Here is a 20,854-nt window from a genome sequence, read left to right as displayed (position 1 = left end):
TACAGATGATGTCTTCCTGCCTGCCCCCTGCTGTTGCTGTTGTTGTTGTTGTGGCAGACACATGCAATTTGTCGCTTGTTTAGCACGCCATAATAGAGACATTACGCTTAGCCCCCGCAACGGAACTGTGACTCTTTCTCTTCCCCCCGCTCTCTCTCACTCTCTCTGGCATTGCCGAAAAACAAGTGTCAAGCGGAAGCGCCACCTGTGTCGATGTCGATGTCATCATTCAAATGTCATTCGCTCTTACAAATTGTTGTTTGACATGGCATGCCGCTAATCAAAACGGAAAACACACACACACAAACACACACTGTGTGTGCTCTTGCGACATGTGGCACATGTGGCCATCAACACCAAACACACACACACACACATAGAATACACTACACTCTACACTCCTCTCATCCTCATGTGCAATTAGGCGCTGCAAATGAAGCTCGTTTCCCATAAACAAAAAGAATTTTCATTAGTTTCGTTGCCCCATTGTCCAAGAATTGTGAATCACAATCCCAATCCTCACACACACATACACAGCCTAGAAAATTGGGTATCGACGACTACGCCCAGAGGCTTTTCATTTAATTTGAAAATCATTCCATTGATTGTCATCGTAGGTGTGACTAATTGTTGGTCATTTATCTTCTTGTCTACCTCTGTCTGCCTGCCTTTTTGATTTCAGCTTACACTTCTACGACTACGACTACCTTTTGCCTCACTCCGTGTCTTTGCTTTTGGTTTCCCTGGAAGCCATGAGTTATTTCCGTTTCAATTTGAAGAGCTGGAGCTGGCGTTGAGGCTTGGAGCTGCTTTAACTGCCCATTGAACTGTTTGTCTAAATTAGATACGTTCAGTCACTCTGTGTCTGCCCAACTTCAACTAATTGATGACCAATTGTTTGGCTTACGCACCACCGGAAGATGAGCAACCAATTTGCAAATTTATATATAATTATGTTCATATTAGAGTTGCAAAGTGGTGGTGATAAAGAACTACTTCTAAAATACCTTTGGTCTATTTATTTTAAGCTTCATTTTATGGTTATGGTTATTGCTTATGTTATTATTACTATTGTTATTTTTCATCTTCTTCATTTTCTTCTACATCTTGTACGTTTTCTTCTTATACTTATTCTTCTTCTTCTACTTCTGTTCAAATTATAGTTGTAAAGTGGTGGTGATAAAGAACTATTTTTTTTAGTTTCATATTCTTTTCATTATTGTTATTCTTCTTCTACTTCTTCTACTTTTTCTCCTTCGTCAACTTCTTTTTCTGCTTCTTCGCCTTCGTCTCATTCTTCTTCGTCATCTTTTCCATTTTCAATTGTACTTATTATTATTATTATTATTATTATTATTATTATTATTATTATTATTATTATTATTATTATTATTATTATTATTATTATTATTATTATTATTATTATTATTATTATTATTATTATTATTATTATTATTATTATTATTATTATTATTATTATTATTATTATTATTATTATTATTATTATTATTATTATTGTATTTATTATTTTCGAATTTTCTTACTATTATGAACCTTGCCACATTTGATAATATATTTATTTATATCACTGATTTATTTTCTAAATCAATACCCCTCATATACACTTACTTTCTCCCCTATTATAATTATTATTGTGTTCCTTATCATGTTTTTATTTATTTATAATATTACTAATATCTTGAATCAATCATTTCAATTTCAGAATAAACTGCTCTAAGTTAAAAATATATTTGGAACTTCCTATTTTCACATTTATCATTAGTTAATACTCTATTCTATGCAAATGAATTCATTTCAACTCATGCAATTGAAATTCATCTATATAAAATCTTTTATAAAAATGAATTTCACTTGCTTGAGTTAAAATATCAAATTATTCTTTTTATACACGCTTGAAATTGAGATCATCAAGGCACAGTCGAAATTCGAACATATGCGACATGTTTGCCTTGTTCTGCTGCTGATTGACAAATATGCCTTGAAACTCTGACAAATATTATGCCCAAATGATTGTCAAAGAAAAGAGAGAGAGAAATAAAAACGAATCGCATGCAATATTTGGGCAGCCTAACTAGCCCCTAAATGCTCCAATGACTTGCAATACATGTGTAGCTATCTATCTATCCATCGAGCTATCCATCGAGCTATCTATCTATCGGTCTGTGTATCGTTGTGTAGCTGACAGATACACAGATACTTGGATACAGCTACAGCTAAAGCTGATAGTTGTTGTCGTTGTTGTTAGCCACCCCCTTGGCCTAAGTTTGGTATTTACCATGGTTACTGCTCTGCCTCGAGGGTGTGTCGAATTTCCCTAGTTTATGGTTTGTATTTCTTTTTTTCGGGGGTTCTTTTTTCGGGCCGACAGGTGCACACACGTCTGGTTTCTCTTTACTTTTTTTCTCAAACTAATTTCAAAGCAAATGCCATGCAATTGACTGATAAGAGAGAAGAGTCAGAGGGAGGGGAGCGGGAGCGGGAAACTCGCGCTGTTTTCTAGTCGCGTGTCTTGGCTAATTTGCATAATATGGCCGTTAAGTGGCGGCAAAATGTAATCGAATGAGCTAGATAGGCACCTAAGGTGCCAGCTATTTTTATGGGCCCCCTCTCAACTGTAATTAGAATGTAACACAAACATTTTGGCACTCGCAACTTTAGACGTTCAACTGCTCATCAAAAATGAAAAAAAACAAAAGACAACACACAAAAATGGAAAATGAAAATGAAAACGTAACGAGTCTCAAACGTAATTTAAACCATGTCCAATTCGAAGCCAAGCAAGTGAGTGCAGCCCAAGGGGGAACTTGGACTCGTATTTTGTCACAACCTTTCTTGACCGTGTTAATAAAAATGGTGCTAGCATAACAATGTCAAGTTACTTGAGTACAAAATGTGTGCGTTTCTATGGCTATTCGAGAGTTTTGGCAACTGTAAAGCACAACACAAAAATGTTGCCAAAGACAATGGCCCAAAAGAATATATATTTTATATAATATATTTGTATCATTTCTATAGTTCAGTTCATTTGCTGTGAAAGCTTCGGCAGCTGCTTGCTCAGATGCTCTGGCTCAGATTACCATTTGTGGCTGTAATTGAATTTGGTTTTTCATTTCGAAATGTGCTCAACTTAAAGATAAATCACAGCTGTCACAAAATGTGCTTTAAATAATGAAATGATGCTGATTTCATATAAGTATAAAAAGAAGCAACTATAAAGTCATTTGATATAAATAAATTATCGACTAGTCGCTGATGACTAAGTCAAGCTCTTTATAACAAGCAAATGAATAGAGTACATTGCTCAGTTGCTATTCAACCATCAAGATGAAGGCATTACTTCTGCTCGCTTTGCTGCTTTGGATTACAAAATTCGGGAATTCATATCGTGATGAAGAAAATACTAATAATTTAATAGTAACATCGAAGAACTTTAAATGCATTTCTGCCAAAATTGAAAAGGAATTCTTACAACGCGCTGAACGCTTCGAAGAGTGCTGTCGATTTTTTAAACGAATCAATTCTTCAAAAAGTTGCAAAATATGTGAAGAATTCTATGCTGAGCAAATTCTAATCGAGAAAGCGCATAAACATTGCCATTCAAAACTTCGTCGCTTGCGACCATTTTGTAATAAAGATAAACTAACGGGCAAATGCAAGAGAATATTTTAAAATGTGTAAATAATATGAAAAATTATGTAAAATTATAAATATAAATATATGAAACGGAATACAAAATAATTAAAGTGAATTTTTTATGCAAGTTTTAGCCTAAGCACAAGTAATAGTTATTTTTTCAATGGAAGAAACTTAACAAAAACATTTAGGATAACTACTGTCGAGTGTGCTCGACTGTGACATACCCGATACACACTTAAGAAAATCACATTGCACAAATATACCAAAAATATACCGAAAAAATACTAACATGTATCGAAGGCTATGGTGCTTGACTGTGCGATACCCGCTACTCATTCTCAATAAGACCACATTCTACAAATATACCAAAAATATACCGAAAAAATACTAACATGTTCCTTATGAGATATTCGGTATATTGATATAGTACTACATTCTAAAGATACAATCAATAAGTCTATATTCTACAAAAATACCGAAAATATACCAAAAAAATACTATCGTGTTTCGAAGGAGATATTCGGTATATTGATATAGTACTACATTCTAAAGATACAATAAATTTTAGATCAATTTCGTATAAAAATTTTTGCATTATAACAAAAGACTCATTGTGAAAGTCAAGATCAAGAGTCACTTATTAAATGACTTTAAAAAACATTAAATATACAATTATATTAAAGTGTAATGTAAAGTTCATTCAGTGTATTTTTGTCAATGCTAATTTTGTGAGTCACTTAAGAAAACATTGTTAAACGTTAATAACAATGAATAAACAAAGTAATTCATATAAAGCATTACATATATTTCTTCTAAGCATGACAAATGATTCGATAAATTGTGCGGTTTATAAACCTCATTGACGCATTTAATGAACTCAACTGCAGCTTATGCATAATTCACCCATCTTTAATTAACTAGTAGCTCATACTTCAAGCTTCAGCTGTTGGGCAAAATCAATTGATAAATCAAATGCGCAATGTATTTTGTTTTAATTAAGCAAAAACAAAACTTGCTGCGTTGCCAAATCGATTTCAAAACTATACTCGCTACATAAACAAAACAAAATGCTATAAAAGAAAAAGGGCGATGACGATGATGAGGAAGAGAAGGCCATAAAAAGAAGGGGCACATAAAAAATCTCAGCTAATAAACTAACAAGAGGCAAAGCGAAAATTTATAAACAAACTGCTCGATTCTTTTTTTTTTCATTTTTTTTTTTATATACACTCTCTAATTTGTTTATTTTGTGCTAAATGCACAGCAAGAAATAACAGCAACAACAGCAAGTGTACAGTGAGTGCCATAAAAAATCAACAGCAACGTTTGCAAAGGGGGAAAATTCGAAAATTTATAAACTGGGGGAAAAGCTGTTGCAAGCGAGCGAGAGGCTTGAATATTTATGCAAACGTCAATGCAATTGAGTTTTTGGTGTTGCCAGCCAATAGTATTTTATTACAAATCATCCAACACATACGCCACACACACACTCGCTCACACTAGCTCACACTTTGGCGTGCCAAATTGATATGTAGTCAAGCAACGTGACGTATGAGTGATGATGCCTGCGCCTATGGGCACTATGTAAACATTCCCTAGCTGCCAGCGAGCAAGCGAGTGTGTGTGTGTGTGAGTACTCACAGCATATGATTGCCATGCTTGATGTAGCGCCACTTGCTGGATTCGAAATTAGGTTGCAGTTGCCAGTGTTGCCGCGGTGGCGCCTCATTCAAAGGCTCCACAAAACGTCAACAAATCAAACGAGAGACTTTGGCACTAGTCACACTTCTATCTCTCTCTCTCTCTCTTGGCCCTGTTTATGCACATTAGAGGCACTTGAGGCTGTGTCTATGATAGACAACTGACTGCCTGACTGCCTGACTGAATGACTGACTGCCTGAATGAATGTTTGCTGCACACATTTTGCCCATATTGATTTGCATTCGTATCTATTCGATTGATTCTCCTTCTCCGCTCCCCTCGACACACATCGCTTCATAATTTATTTGATTGATATGGCTTTTCAGCTGTGCCGCATTTGGCTTTGGCCTATCATACAATAATTTTATAAATTATCTGGCATATGAGGCAAAAGGCAGCGAGACCTCCATTTGATTGCCGCTAATTTGACTGTCAATCAATGGAAAATGTTGTTGTTGCATTTTTCTACCCATCGCTTTTTCATCATTTTGTCCCCATTTCATGAAACATTTGTTTATTGCCCTCTTTTAATATTTTTTTTCTTATTGTTATTTTCTCTATTATTTGATATTTTCGCCTGTTTGCCGTAGCGTGTTTAATTCTCATGTGTTATGCATGATAATTCGCAACATGCATTTTAATTCTGTTTATGCATAAAACCGACTTATTTGCCCAACATATGGATTTTTTTACAGTTGCTCGGATTAGTTACAATAGCTTTTCCATACGTATAAATATAAATGCATTGATTGTTTAACTGTGTCAGCTTTATAAATAGATGGATATACAACGTGTCTATGTAAATAGATTGAAACAACTGCCAGAGGAATTGCGGTTTTAAACAACTCAACTTTTTAATCTATGTCAGCTAAAAATTACAGAATTTTATTGTTGGCTTCAAATTATTGCAAAAAAATTTGAGACAAAAACTTTTGCACAAAATCTTCATCATTATTTGTTCTCATTTTCATTGTAGTTTTCTTTTATATTTTGTATTTGAAAGGAGAATTATTCAAACTCAATTGGAATAAAACATTATGTGGAGGTTTCAGCAACAGTTCAAAATATACAACTAGTATTTTCACAATATTAGTTTTAATTAGTATTTCATTTTTATATGAAATATAAATATGCAATATTTCTGTAAATTTGTGTTACTTTTATTTCTTAAGCTTACCACAAATTGAGCATAAAAATATATTAAAACAAAAGTTATTTTAAGACTTCAGAAACAATTAAAAGACTACAATTAATAAAACTACTTTTAAACCAAAATTAAAAATTTTAATGAGAAAAAATTTGAAGAAAAACTTAGTCCAAAATTTCTTTAACTATTTCTTCCAATATCCATGATATATTTTTGTAGGTATTCTATAATTGGAGAAGTAAAAGAAGTGAATTAAAACAATTAAAAGACTACAATTAATAAACCAACTTTTGTACCAAAATTAAAAATGTAAATGAGAAAAAATTTGAAGAAAAACTTTGTCCAAAATTTCGTTAACTATTTGTCCCTATTTCCATGATATATTTTCGTAAGTATTCCACATTGAAAGAAGTAAAAGAAGTGAATAAAAAAATGTAAAGCAATTATAAATATAACAATTAACTTTTCAACTACAAAGAGTTTACAATTTGAATTTCATACGACAATCTGTGTTTAAATAATTCAGAGTGTGTGTAAAATAGAGCTGCCTCTTTAGAACACTTTTAGAAACGAGCTCGCTCTTACAATTTTGAGGCACTTGATGTGAGTACTCGTGTTTACTGTGTTTATTGAATGTACCTAGAGGTTGCCCTTGAGTGCAAAGGGCCACTTGACTGTGAGTGGCAGAAGCGAGGGGAATGTATTAAAAATTGAACTGGGCAAATGAAAATGTTGTTTAATTAAAACTATGTTAATATTTTATCAATGGGAAAATGGGAAATGGGAAATGAGAAAATGTGAAGCAAACTAAAAACAAATCTCGACTAAAATTTTCATCATCAATGTATCTAACAAATGAATTTCGATTGAATGCAGCACTTAATGCATACATTTTTCAATATACTCATTTGCCACACATTTTTATGGCCCATCTGTGTATGTGTGGGTGTGTGTGTGCGTTGGAATTTGTGTGTGCATAGGGCAAGTTCAACTTAATTGCCTGCACGATATTTGTCTTTCATTTTATGATTTTCAGCATGCGAGTAAGTATTTTTAATGAATTGCCAGAGCAGAGTCAGAACCAAAAGCAAAGGGCCTAGACAATTGGGAATATGCCATAAATTTCGTCGAGATTTTTCTCTCTCTCTCTCTCTGTGTGTGTGTGTGTGTGTGTTTTAGTCATAGAAACAGGCATCAATTATGCATGACAACCCTGGCATCTCAGGAGTGCACAACCCATTGTTGTCGACGTGCTTTTAGGTTTTTCTCTCTCTCTCTGCCTCTCTCTTTCTGTGCTTTGTTTTTACCTCTATTATTATGAGCAGTACACGACGACGAGTCAACTATACTACACACACACACACACACTCGTACACACTCATATTTATGTTATACTTGAACATATCATCGTCGATGCCAGGCCATCAATAATGCAATTACAATTTTCGTGTACGCCAAAATTGTTGGAAAACGAAATAAGAGTGAAAACAATTTAAACCAGACAAATGCAGCAATGCATAATGCAGAATCTTTCTCTCATAACTAGACCTCAAAGTTAAATAAATATCAAATTAATAAAAAGAGGAGTAGTAAAAAAATACTGCGCATACAGTAGCTGAAAGTATCCAGCAAAATTATAACTGACACTAAACTAAGAAAAACGTTTGCCTTTAATTTACTACAAGAGGCTAAAGATTGATTTATGTTTCTTCTCATAAGACGAAGAGGTAAGAATGATTGTTTAAGGTCGCCATTAGAATTCACTGAATTTCGAATTAGAAATTAGAATTAAAGGAAAAAAATTGTCCAAAATTATGCGAAATACAAAATGACAATTAGATTATCACTATCAAGGCTCCACATATAGAAACAGCCCCTTTTAATTTCAAATTTTCCTCAGCAAGCTTCTTAAAATTTGCAGAAAGCTTCCCTTGATAATGACTAAGAAAGTTGTCAACTCCTGTGCTTATTTTCTAATCCAGTTAAAAATGAATCAGTGCTCATTTAATGAAAAATAAATCAGAGGACTTCTAGAGAATTTTGAAAGCACATGAAAGCTGCAGAAAGCTTATTACATTTTTCAGGAAACTTAATTTAATGAGAAAGTCGGCAAATCATGAGCTTATTTTCTAATCCAGTTTATAATGAATCAGTGTTAATTTTATGAATAGAAAATCAAAAAACTTTTATAAATTTTTCAAGGAATGTTAGAGAATCTTGCAAGCACATGAAATCTGCATAAAATTTATTACATTTTTTAGGAAACTTCATTTGATGAGAAAGACGTCATGAATCAGTATTAATTGAATGAATAGAAAATCATTCAATTAATCAAATCACTGGAATCGCTAGAAAACTTTGCAAGCACATTAAAGTTTGCTAAAAACTTCTTTTTTGGCTAATTTACTAAGAAAGTTTCTCAGTCTCGAAACTATCTGTTAATTTTGATAATATATCTTATCATCTAAGAAAAGAGTAAGTAATAAATTGCTATTAAATTAAGAAATAGAAATAAAATAAAATTAATAAATTTTATTGGAATCACTTCATAATTTTGCAAGCACATGAAAGCTGCAAAAAATTTATTACATTTTTCAGGAAACTTCCTTTGATGAGAAAGATGTCATGAATCAGTAATAATTGTATCAAAAGAATATAAATCAATCAAGTCAACTTTGCAAAAACTTCTCTTTTTGCTAATTTACTAAGAACGTTTCTCAGGCTCGAAACTATCTGTTGATTATAAGATTTGAAATTAACAGGAGATAATAATAAATTAGTATAAATTCAATGAATAGAACATGAAAATTGAGCTGGAATCACTTTAGAACTTTGCAAGCACATTAAAGCTTGCAGAAACAAACAATTTGATTAAATTCATTTGATAAGAAAGTCATCAGAGTTCGAACCGTGTGCTCGACATAATTCCCCATTGGCGCAGCGAAACTAATCGAATATTGAGCGGTTGCTGTCAGCCAGTGTCATTGCAGCATAACCGCCATGTCCATCAACAACAAATACAGTGGTAAACGGAGGGCAGAAAGAGAGAGAGAGAGAGAGAGAGAGGGCGAAAAGGGTAAAGACGATGTCGATGACGTTGCTTCAACTGAGTAAATGAGTTAACCGCAAAATGTCAGTGTTGAACTAGTGCACCTCAAGGCTCCCCTCCCACCTCCCGCCTAAAAGCCACAGACACGCACAGCAATTTGTGGGGATCTTGAAGGGGTAAACAAAGGGCGTGAGTGGAAGTCATATGTGTGTGACGGGGGAGGGAGGGGAGTGCAAATAAAATCAATCAATTTGTATGGCAAAGCAACAGCAGCAGCAGCAGCAGCGTCTAAGTGCATAGCGACACTGAAATCTATTTACCAGAGTGTTGAGAAAAGTTCAAAGAGTTGGAGAAAGTCAGCGAGAAAGAAAGAAAAAGGGAAAGGGAATATTCACACGCCCCCATCAGTTATGCTACTAAGGGGGACACACTTCAAGCGTGTATGTCTGTGTGTGTGTAATTAATAAACATGCCGAAAAAATGTAGCTCAAGTGACGATTGATTTAGCAGCTGAGCTGTAACTTCAAATTCAACTCCAACTCTAGCTAGGACTCATTGAGAAAACCGCATTGGAAATTCAGTCGAAATGAAGTCAAATAAAAATCCATCAACACGCGCGCTTAAGGAGGGAGAAGAGCGAAAGAGACAGGGAGAGTCAGCTCATCAAATGTATCTGGCAGATACATTTTCGTGTAGCGCATCTTCGACAGATGTATTGAACAATTGCCAAAGACAAATTGCCTGTGTCTCGCTCTAATTTTAAGACAACGATGCGCATCGTCGTCTGTCTTTTGTCTTTACTTTAATTTGTCTTTGCCGTGGGAGACGAAAAGTTTCACACGGCATTTTTTTTACCACGTCTGGCTTCGATTTTGGGCCAATTGATTGGCGCACGTTTTGCGCGTGGCGAGACAAGCCAAAGGAAAAAAATAAAAAGATAAAATATATATAAACCACGTATAAAAAATGTACTTGTATTTTCCTTTTGTTTTTATACCCGCTACCCAATAGGGTAGAAGGGTATTATAAGTTTGTGCCTAGATCTCAGAGACTATAGGGGATAGAGAAATATAAGAAATTACTGCAATCGGGTTTTTGGCTCGTTTGGCTGACAATCTGGAAAATAGAACTTCAGGGATATACCATAACATATATAACATATAGCCCCTAGTATAATTTGAATATTTATGCGGTACATTATTTGGTATATTTTAATATCACAATGTTCTGCTTATATACCAAATACGCTCTTCGGTATATTTTAGTATTTTTGTGGTATAATATTTGGTATATTTCAAGAATAATGTCACACTCTTTTGTCTACATACCAAATAAGCAACTTTGATATATTACAGTATTTTTGTGTTATATTAATTTGGTATATTTTAAGAACAATACCACAATGCTATGTTTTTATACCAAATATTATCTTTGGTATATTTTAGTATTATTGCGGTATATTATTTGGTATATTTCAAGAGTAATATCCCACTCTTTTACCTGCATACCAAATAAGGCTTTTGATATATTACACTATTTTTGTGGTATATTGATTTGGTATATTTTAAGAATAATACCACAATGTTATGCTTATATATAAAATATACTCTTCGGTATATTTTAGTATTGTTGCGGTATATTTAGTATATTTCAACAATAATACCACACTCTTTTGTCTGCATACCAAATAAGGCATTTGATTATAGTATTTTTGTGGTATATTAATTTGGCATATTTTAATAATAATACCACACTGGTTTTCTTATATACCAAATATACCCTTTGTTAAATTTTAGTATTTTTGTGGTATATTAATTTGACATATTTCAATAATAATATAGCACAGATTATATACCAAATATAACCTTCGGTAATTAACACCTCACTATTTGGCTTTTATTCACAATGGGTAGCAGGTATCTAACAGTCGAGCACACTCATCTGTACCTTTCTTACTTTTTTATGGGTCTGAATTGGCAAAACCTAATAGACGAAGCAGAGACAGGAATGCATTTGCCTGAGCATGAAACATTTTCCTTTTAACATTTACATTTTCAATTTTTCGCTACGAGTTTTTGTTGTTTTTTTTTTTTTTTTGTTGGTTGGTCTGTTTTCCCATTTTTGGTTTTTCTCATCTGCGCTTCAATTTTTATTGAAATGCGGTGACTGCGAGTGTGTTGTTGTTGTTGTTGTTGCTTCAACAGCACTTTGTGGGTGCTTAAAACAGCTGACAGGCCCCACTGACAGATTGATGAATGTTTATGCTGCCTTTTCGACCGTCTCGTCTCGTCGTCGTCGTCTCCCTGTTATTTCAGCCCTCTACTTCTACTATATCGAGTATATTTCTCTCAATTTTAATGAAAATATTTTGGAAATGCGCTATTTTCATTTGCACAGCGCAGCGGCTGTTGCCAAAGATTTATGGCACAAACACCCGCAGTAGATAGAAGATACAACGACTTGGTCTCTTCATCTTGGCCCCTTTCGGCCATCAGGTTAATTTGTTGTGAGCCTAATAGCCAAACGGCAGAGACGCTAGAGATCGTTCGAGTTGTGTTAAATCGTTGACAATTGGGATCAATTTGGCTCGAACTGAGGGAAAAGCGATCTCATCCACTTCGCTTTTATGAGTGTGTGAGGCAAGCGAAGAGTGTGCCACATGCATAAGTCAAGGGCTTTGTTTAATGCCCAACTCATGAGCATTAGCATTACATGGGTTATATGGGCGGGTCTTGAGAAGGTCAAGCTCACATATTGTGCTCACATATTGGGTCAAGTCAATTAGAGAGCGAGTAAGAGAAAGAGAGGGAGAACAAAAGAGTTGCAGCCACTTAAAAAACGTTGCACTTTGTGACGCAGGTAAAAGATCAAAGCGTTGGCCAATGAATAAGTTTCTAATTTTTAAATATATTCCAGCTTGTATATAAAGTAAAATGATTTTTTTTTTAAATATGTTTACACTGTAATATATTTATATTTTTGCTTGTATATGTGAAGAGATTTTTTAAATATATATTTCCACTGTAAAAATAAAATTTGTTTAAAGATCATCTCTGACAGAAGATTAGTTTTATTTCACTACACTCTATTGATAAAGAATTTAAGAACTGAGACAGATACACTCTTAATTCCTTGAAAAATGTGTATGACAGCTGATAAGCTTGGAATAAAAGAGTTTAATTATCCTTTTAGCCTTTGAAGTAGAAATAGATAAACAAAAATAACCAGAAAAAAAAAATATTACAAAATCATTGGCTGAAGAACATGAAAAATTCAAGTAGGAATGTTAGAATCGAGTGTACTCGACTCTTCGACAAATATTCTAAAAATATACCAGAAAACACAAATATATTTGGTATATCAATATAGTATTACATTTCAAATATACCGTAGAGTACAAAATATACAAAAAAAAAAAAATTGGAACCTTTTTTAATTTGAAATAATAGAAGCCACCTTTACTAATTATTCATCTTTCATTTCATTTTTTAATCTACTTAACCCAATTTCTTTTTAATTCTTTAATTATAATTTTCAGATTTACTTAACCCAATTTCTTTTAAATATTTTAATTATAATTTTCACGTTTACTAATTGTTGATTTATCTATAAAGTCAATGAGAGCATAATATATTTTTTCTCAATTTGTTTAACCCTTTCTCGCCCACATTTCCATTCAATCTTAACCTTATCGCTGAGCTATTCAAATTAGATCTTGTTTATGGATTAAAGCTATAGAAATTGTTTTCATTTTTAGAGCTAATTTTCCAGCTGTTCGTCACACATTCAACACCTTTTTAATGCCGAGCTAATCTAATTGAAATCTCAGCTTAGGATCGTTTATTTAATGGAGACATTTCTAAGCAAGAAATGTTTAATGAAATCAGATCAAACTTTTAATGGGCAATCTATTGTTATATTCCGTTTTTTTTGTTCTCATTTTAATGCTTGTTGTTTTACCAACATTGTGATGACTAGAGTTTTTTTCTCTGCACAGACAGCAAAGGGCAGTGAAAAAGGGTTTCAAAAAATCTTTCGCTAGAAAATTTCTTCCTTGCGAAATGTGTAAATAATCGAGAAAAACTTGTGGAAAGCCCACGCACACACACACAGAACACAGCGACAAAAACAAATAGCACCAGAAGCTGAAAAACAAATATACAACTGTTGAAAATCTCGCGCGGAAAAATTGGACGCATTTGCTGACCCAAAAAGACAAATGACCGAGCAAAAAAAAAAAAGCCCAGAAAAAAGAAAATATAGAAACAAAAGGGACAACAGCCGCATTGGGGATACAGGGATACAATATTTTTTTGTATTATTTTTTTGGAGCAGGGAACAGTGTTTATTTTAATGCAAATATTTGTTTATTTTTGAATGGCAGCGGCTTCTATTTTTTTTTGTTTGGTTGTTCTTTCACAAGAATGTAAATTTCTGGAGAATTTGCTTTATCCAACATTGTTGTAACGTCCACATGCTTTTTTTCGCGGATTTAACTACAAGATTTTTCTTGTATTTAATTTAATTTCCCTTAATAATTTACTTATGCAAATTTCTCACCTGGAACTTCTTTTTGTTCTGAATTTTCCTTGTAGTGGATTGAAGAAAATTTTGTTCTGTTTTCGGGTTTTTTCTGTTTGGCTTTTGATTGGGCCGAAACTGATAAATGAGCGATTTAAATGCTAATTAATTGTTAGGCACACAATCATATACAAAATACACAAGCTCATACACACTCACTCACACAGACACTAGCTCACACATACAAGCTGATAGAAGCACGCACAAAGCACGAAATGAAGCTCAAGCTCAGAAGCAGTGTGAGCGAGATGGGGCGATGCAAAACAAATTTGTGAACGATTTTTGTCTCGTTTTAATCTGAGTTCATTTATCAACAAATGCGTTTCATTTGGTTATTTCGGTTAGACGGTTATTCGATTATTCGGTTATTCGTTTGCCCTTTTGTTGCGCTTTTCCGATCGGCAGCATCTTTGATTAATATTTTTGTTGGATTTTTCGAAATTCAAATCACAAAACCGTCAAACGGCGGCACACAAAACGCACACACACACACGGCTGCAGCGGCTGCTGCTGCTCAGCATCACGATTACAACGAACACACGAAGCTGAGCCGAAGCCAACTGTAAATTTTTTGGGCTGTCGCAGCACCAGAAATAGTAGAACACACAGCGAAGTAATAGCGAGAACACTGATACTGGGGACTGATAATACACACAGTGCGTTTTTTTTTTATTTTGGTTTGGTTTTTTGGGGTACGGCGTCCGTGACTGACGTTGCGTTACGATGTACGCGTCGTGAAAGACTGAATCAGACTGAATCATACAAGTATAAGCATAGGCAAGCCAGACAGCAGCACCCGATGTGCATTCGGCCCAGCACACGAAGTGTTCGGCTGGATGAAACGAGGCGCAGACACGAGCGCATTGCAGCGGCTTTTATGCTGCGGCCCAACAACAACATGGAACTGACATTGCCGAATGTTGCGGGTGTTTGGCGTGCACTGTGGCGCCATCTAACGCATTTTGCCAAGTACTACACTCTTATACGCTGTTAGCGGCTGTTTAACAGTGCACAACTCTGTTGTGCGTGCAACACGCGCTAGTTTGAAGAGGGGAAACACAGCAGCCGGCAGCTGTTAAAGGGATAACAACACTTCCTGCTGGATTTGTTCGTTGTAATTAATTTCTGGTCTAGATGCAGCCCACAACAAGAAGTAGAGCACAGCCAGGCAACAGCGGGAGCAACAACAGCAACAACAACAACTACAACTACTGCACTAATACAAACATTCAACCAATGTGGAGATGCAATTATTTAAAAAGGGAATAAAAACAGTTGAGCCAACGGCTCAGGGGAATTCACAAGGATCTGGTTGAACAGTGTAATAAGTGTGTTCATGTGTGAGTGTAACATTGTGTGTGTTTCAAGTCGATGATAATCCATCTAATAGTCAAGAATGCGTTATCTGCAAAATTATCCTTTTAAACTGTCTAGTAAGAATGTCTGCTGAACATTTCAAAAATAAGAGTGGAGTATTGGAATTAACAGAAGCACAATAAACCTCTTATAAAATCTGATATTATTTAAAATTTAATTTAAGCAACTATAGGTTAAATTTCTAATGAGGAATCTGTTTGTTTATATATTTTCTTGATATTCTAAAAACTTCATAGCGATCAGTCATATATTAGACTTAAAGAAACTAGATGGAAACACAAGCAAAGTATAGCTGAAATTTAATAACGAAAATTTAAGCGCTTTTATGATATTTTCATATTTTCAGGGTAATCAAAAACAAATTGGGAATAATGTAAACAAGTGTATAACCAATATTGTAATTTTGGATTTGTTTTCATATTTTCTGAATATTCTGAAAATTTCTTAACGATCATTCAGATATTAGACTTGATAGAAACGTAAAAAATTTAATTCCATTTGTGAAATCCATTCATTTTTATATTTTTGCGATAATTTTAGGATAATCAGAAACAACTTTGAATTTTTAAAAACAAATGTAAAGTAAAATTTTCATTTTTAAATCTATTCTTTTTCATGTATTCTTAATATTCTGAAAATTTCAGAACGATCATCTAAGATTAAGCCTATAAAACCTAAAAATAACATACTAACTAAGACTCTAGATCGTTCTTAAACTGCCCAGAAAATATTCCTTAGAAAGAAATATTAGGAAACTTTTAATCAACTTGTTGGATTACAAAATACTTTCATTTTGAATGCATTCTAAAGGCTTTTCTTTAAATTATAAATATTTTTTTGATAAGTTTAGAATAAATAAACCTTTTTTGAGAAGCTTTGAGAGAAAAAGAGTACTAGTTTTATTTTTACAAGCTCAGTTAATGAAGTTACTAGATTTCTTTTTTAGAAGCTTTGAGAAACCTGTTTTTTCAAAGTATTCTGAATATTTTTAATAACTTTCCTACTCTTCTTATGTAATATGCTCTACTTAACTACTTTCCTACTTTTCTTACGTAATATCCTCTGCCATTTAGCATACATTATGTTGCCTAAAACACAAGCAACTACTGGGAAAAAGAACTCTTATCAGTCTCTTGTCGATAATATGCACAGCGGGCATCAATCAGAGTAGCTAACGTGTTTTTTTTTGTTACCTACATTGTTAGTTGCCACTAAGCTGACTGCATCTTCCTCTCTGCCTACTGCACTTCCTCTTTCTCTCTCTTGCTCTCTCTCTGTCGCTCTCTCGCTTTAGCTGTTTGTTGTGTTAGGCGGCACACGCCCATAAAGCAATTTGCTAGTCGCATAAAGACCCAAGACAACAAATATAACACTTAATTGTATTAGCAGGCACAGAACGAGGCTAAAGTCCGAGACGTAAGCAAAGGCGGAGGCGAAGGCGGAGGCACAACCCAATCTCAGGTCAAGAGCTACCGAAACGAAGGCGAAGGGAGGAACGTTATGTGTTTGCTTTAACAGTTAAGAGACGGGACGGACAAACAAATAACGCAAGACAAAAGGCGAGTTGATGTCCGAGGTTCGAGGTTCGAGCGTCGTCGTTGTCCTCGCACACACATTTGATTGATGATTTTATGACATTGTTTACTCAAGTGATGATGAGCAGAGCCAGCGGCTTGGACAGCACACAAAACTACCAGAGATAACAAGAGAGAAAGAGAGAGAGGTAGAAAGAGATGCGTGTGTCCTTTTGGTGTCCTGGTGTCGAGTGCGGCTGAGATTTCAAGAAGTCTGAGGCAACAATTTCAATAATTTTTCGGAGCCCGCACACACTTGGGCCCCGTTGATTGTTTTCCCTGGAATGCTATCAATCTTTTGCTTATTAGGGATAATATTACAATTATATGTAAGTGAGATAAACAAGGATAAGCACTCTCAAGTGGCAGCCGAGAGCAGCCTTTGATCTACTTAAGAGAAAGAGCAGCGGCTCAACTTTAGTGTAAATAGATATTCAAACTGAGACTGAGTGCACGATTGATTGACAAATTGACAGGACATTACAGGCATCTGACTTTCGCCTTTCGCTGGAAAAAAGTTGAAGAAAGAGATAGAGATAGCGAGTCCTGTCTCTTCCTGTTCGTTCATGCCTGCTTCAACCTGTTTCAATTTAGTCATAAACTATTAACACAGCCCGCAGTTAAACGCTTTGGAAGACGAAGCCGAAGCCGAAGCCAGGAAGCCAGCTGTTCCCTGACCACACTTTCGTCCAGTGTGTGTTGTTCCTTCTTTTGTGTCTGCTGTTTGATGATAAATTAGACCTGGCCAAATGCACCTAACGAAACTCTGAACACAGGACACAGCACGACGAAAAAAAGAAAAGAAAAAAGAAAATGCACACAAGCATGCTCTACCTCCCTCTCTTTCCCTCTCCCCTTTGTAGGCTGCCTTTGCGGCTCTTTAGTTTGGCATTTACCTGGCTCGTTTTTTATTGCTTTATTATGAGCTCGACTGCTGGCTTGGCTGCTTCAATGGCCCAGGTCAGTCTGTTGTTTATGCTGGCCCGAAAAGCATGCCCATCACATGGCTCTTCTCCTCACTCTTTGTGCTCTTGTTGTTGTTGTTGTTTTGTGTTGCCAATTGGCAACGCTCCAGCGTCAACACATCACATCACATTTTGGTCCTGCACCATTTAGTTTTTCTTTTTTCAAACTTTTGAAGCAGCTGGCGACAGTTGCTTGGCAATTCATTTGTATCTGAAAACAAATAATCACACAATTAGTTTCAATAATTAGTCGAAAACAACTATTGATTAAACTACTTTAAAAAATAATGCACAGTTTTTTGTTAACAACAATATTTGGTTATTTTTCTCTGATTTACTACGAAATTCAATATTGTCGAATTTAGCAAATAACATGCAGAAAAAGCAAAATATATTTTTTTAACTAAGACTTTCCAACACTTTTCAAACTTAATTCAACAAAATTAAACCTTCATCAGAGGACAATAATACGTAGTAGATAATAGACTTATTATATACTTATTAATTGTTTTATTATTCATTAGTTTTATATTTTATAATATTATTTAATTCAACAATATTTAGTTATTTTTCTGATTTAGTACGAAATTCAATATTGTTGAATTTAACAAATAACATAGCACATTAAATATACAAATATATATATATTTCAACAATATTTGATTGAAGCACTGAATTAACTAAGACTTTTCAATACATTTCAAACTTAATACAACAAAAGTAAACCTTCATCGGAGGACAATATTATAGCTAATCTAATCTAAATCTATAGAAGGCATTACTCTTTTTTCTCAAAGTCTAAATGTAGTATTAAACTCTAGATTTATTATATTAAATAAATAAATAATAAAAATAATTCATTGTTTTATTATTCACTATTATTTTTCAATATTATTTTATGTATTGGAAAGCTTAGAACAGAAATTAATTCTTTATTTTTCTGCACAATAACGAAGAACATATTTATCTTATTTTATCAATTGAGTCTCTAAGAAAAATTGCTATATAAAAAGCGACAAAGCATAGTTAAAACTATACTGAATAGTAAAGAAATTTAATCTACTTCTTTATTCTAGGAAGACGAAAGTTAGGAAGAGTATTTCTAATTGTACTTTACAATTACTTCCAAATTTTCCAATTTAATTTACGACTAATACTAAAATCCTTAAGTAGAAGAGTTAAAATGGAAAACATATTAAGACATCGATAGCTAAATATTTAGTTTTACTTTCAAGAATGCAACAGATTTTTTTAAGATCAGTTGAATAGATTATTATATTTATGTTTGCAAAATTTTTCTTAAAAGATGTCAAATGTAAATCCCAAAACTTGTAAATTTCTCTTCCACATATTGATACATTTTTTAAGGTTAATGTTAAGAAAGACAAATAAAATAAAGCAATAGTCATAATATTATTATTATTATTTTATTGAAATAGCGAATACAATTCTTTCTAGCAATAAAATGAAAAAGAACGACCTTCAGTCTAGTAATTATTATATGTTTCTCTCCACAGATTACGTTCATACATTGATTTTTTTTTATCTTATTATATTAAATATAGTATTTAAGAGTACTGGCTGCTACATTGAATTTATTATACTATATTGTACAGTCTTTAGTCCAGACTTAGTATATAAATCATATATAATATATATTGACACTTCACTCTTCCCTGTAGTTGTTCTTTAAATAACTTTGTTGTTTTTAAGTGCTCACTGGCAACCTTTGTGAAATATGTGCAAGTTTAAAGCAGCTCCACGCTTTGTCGGCACTGAACGCTTGAAGCGCAGCTTGCCACATGCGGCATGCCACAGGTAGCTAGCTGGTGGAGCCCAAAGCGCTGCCATTTCCCATAAACGGGCATTACGAAATCAATTTGCACGCTTGTCGGCTTCGCAGACTGCAACTTTATGAGCCGCTGAGCGAGTCACAGATGCAGATGCAGTTGCAGTTGCAGTTGCCAAATGACAGACTGCGATTCTTAGTGGGGGAGTAAGGGAGAGGGAAGTGCAGAAGGAGAAGGAGAAGCGAAGGGCTTGGGCGATAAGCGCAAATTAGTGGCAAATTAAGCCATCAATTGCGCTGCAGCTGCTTGTATTTTGTGGTACAGTCATCGGGTCAAAGCGAAAGCAAAAGCCTAGCTCCCCTCCCTACACAGTTTTCCCCCCTTTTCGAAACCTAGAAACCTCAACCGCATTTGACAGACGCGCACTCAACACTTTCGCCAGCTGACAGTTACACTAATAACGAGCAGAGTGAGAGAGAGGGGGAAGGAGGGGGAAAGGGAAAGGGAAAGGGAACATTGGCAGATGCCAAGAGTAACAACAACCTAAACAAACAGGGTCTCGGTCTCGGTATCCTGCGGCTCGAGTCCTTTGCCTCTGTCTCTGCCTCTGCCTGGCATACGCTTATCAGTTTTCAATCACATTTGAAACACATTGGTATTTGTGTGCCCATAAATCAACAGGAACACACGAGCACACACACAACACCGTAATCCTTGGCAGCCCAACACACAACGAGGCACCTTCAAAATAGATAAACATTGACAGCTCGACATATGTAGCATATACATTTTGGTTGCCCCGAGTTTGGTTCGTGTTTTAATTTTTATTCTGCGGTTGCCTCAGCTTCACTTTCCATCCTCAGCTTCAGCATCAGCTTCAGCTTCCATCCTCAACTTCAGCTGTGAGTGATAAGCGCGATCCTTGACTGGAACTGCCAAACAAATGGCATTGTCAGCATTGCCAAAAAACCAACTCTGATATCCCTTTTTTCTTTTCGCATTTTGCGCCCCCA

At 34.6% G+C, this 20,854-nt stretch overlaps 1 protein-coding gene across 3 annotated transcripts in view; it reads right to left on the bottom strand.

The window, feature by feature from the left end:
* The window catches only part of LOC117563956 (uncharacterized), a 107,023-nt gene extending 88,824 nt beyond the window's left edge, over positions 1-18,199 (bottom strand). The window contains exon 1 of one of the 3 annotated variants that reach the window (XM_034242529.2): positions 17,983-18,199. The gene's annotated coding sequence lies outside the window, so the exon portion shown is untranslated. Of the gene's footprint in view, positions 1-14,114; positions 14,871-17,982 lie in introns of those variants that run through there. The other 2 variants (XM_034242532.2, XM_034242530.2) reach the window with 2 other exon arrangements.
* Between the last annotated feature and the right edge of the window lie 2,655 nt (positions 18,200-20,854).

The sequence above is a fragment of the Drosophila albomicans genome, chromosome 2L (genome assembly GCF_009650485.2).
Source record: "Drosophila albomicans strain 15112-1751.03 chromosome 2L, ASM965048v2, whole genome shotgun sequence".
Classification (NCBI taxonomy): Eukaryota; Metazoa; Arthropoda; class Insecta; order Diptera; family Drosophilidae; genus Drosophila; species Drosophila albomicans.
Note: the sequence above shows the minus strand (reverse complement) of the source record. Positions and strands in the feature narration are given on the sequence as shown.